The sequence below is a fragment of the Oryx dammah genome, unplaced genomic scaffold, assembly GCF_014754425.2.
Source record: "Oryx dammah isolate SB20612 unplaced genomic scaffold, SCBI_Odam_1.1 HiC_scaffold_5, whole genome shotgun sequence".
Taxonomy (NCBI): domain Eukaryota; kingdom Metazoa; phylum Chordata; class Mammalia; order Artiodactyla; family Bovidae; genus Oryx; species Oryx dammah.
In genome coordinates, this window is record NW_024070189.1 from 47,878,431 (window position 1) to 47,879,757 (window position 1,327).

Here is a 1,327-nt window from a genome sequence, read left to right on the forward strand (position 1 = left end):
CTCATTTATTGCATTATTCATTGTATATTGACTCTTTTTTATTTCTTCTAGGTCCTTGTTGAACCTTTCTTGCATCTTCTCAATCCTTGTCTCTAGGGTATTTATCTGTGATTCCATTTTGACTTCAAGGTTTTGGATCATTTTCACTATCAATATTCGGAATTTTTTCTCAGGTAGATTCCCTATCTCTTCCTCTTTTGTCTGGTTTGGTGGGCATTTCTCCTGCTCCTTTACCTGTTGGGTATTCCTCTGTCTCTTCATCTTGGTTATATTGCTGCGTTTGGAATGGCCTTTTTGTATTCTGGTAATTTGTGGAGTTCTCTTTATTGTGGAGCTTCCTCACTGTGGGTGGGGTTGTATCAGTGGCTTGTCAAGGTTTCCTGGTTAGGGAAGCTTGTGTTGGAGGTCTGGTGGGTGGAGCTGGGTTTCTTCTCTCTGGAGTGCAATGGAGTGACCAGTAATGGGTTATGAGACGTCTAAAGTTTTGGAGTAACTTTGAACTGCCTGTATATTGAAGCTCAGGGGTGTGTTCCTGTGTTGCTGGAGAATTTGTGTGATATGTCTTGCTCTGGAACTTGTTGGCCCTTGGGTGGAGCTTTGTTTCAGTGTAGGTTTGGAGGCATCTGATGAGCTCCTATTGCTTAATGTTCCCTGAATTCAGGAGTTCTCTGATGTTCTCAAGCTTTGGACTTAAGCCTCCTGCTTCTGGTTTTTGGTTTTATTTTTACGGTGGTCTCTAGACTTCTCCATCTATACAGCACCAATGATATAGCATCTAGACTAAAGATGAAAGGTTTCTCCACATTGAGGGGCACCCAGAGAGGTTCACTGTGTTACATGGAGAAGAGAAGAGGGAGGGGGTAGTTAGAGGTGACTGGGATGAGATGCGGTGAGATCAAAAGAGGAGAGAGCAAGCTAGTCAATAGTCACTTCCTTATGTGCACTCCATAGTCTGGACCTCTCAGAGGTATTCACGGAGTTATACAGGGAAGAGGAGAGAGAGGAAGTAGACAGAGGTGGCCAGGAGGGTAAGAGAGAGGAATGAAAAGGAGAGAGACAGGTCCAGCCAGTAATCAGTTCCTTAGGTGCTCTCCACCATCTAGAGCCCACAGAGAATCACAGAGTTGGATATAGGAGAGATGGGGGGTGGGGGGGGAGAGACAGAGGCCACCTGGTGGAGAAAAAGGAGAGTCCAAAAGGAGGAGAGAGTGGTCAAGCCAGTAATCTCGCTGTCAGGTAAGATTGGGTTATGAAATGTACAAGCTTGACAACAAAAACCAAAAAGCAAAGATTAAAAACCTAGAGTAGAGGTTAGATTTTCAAAAAT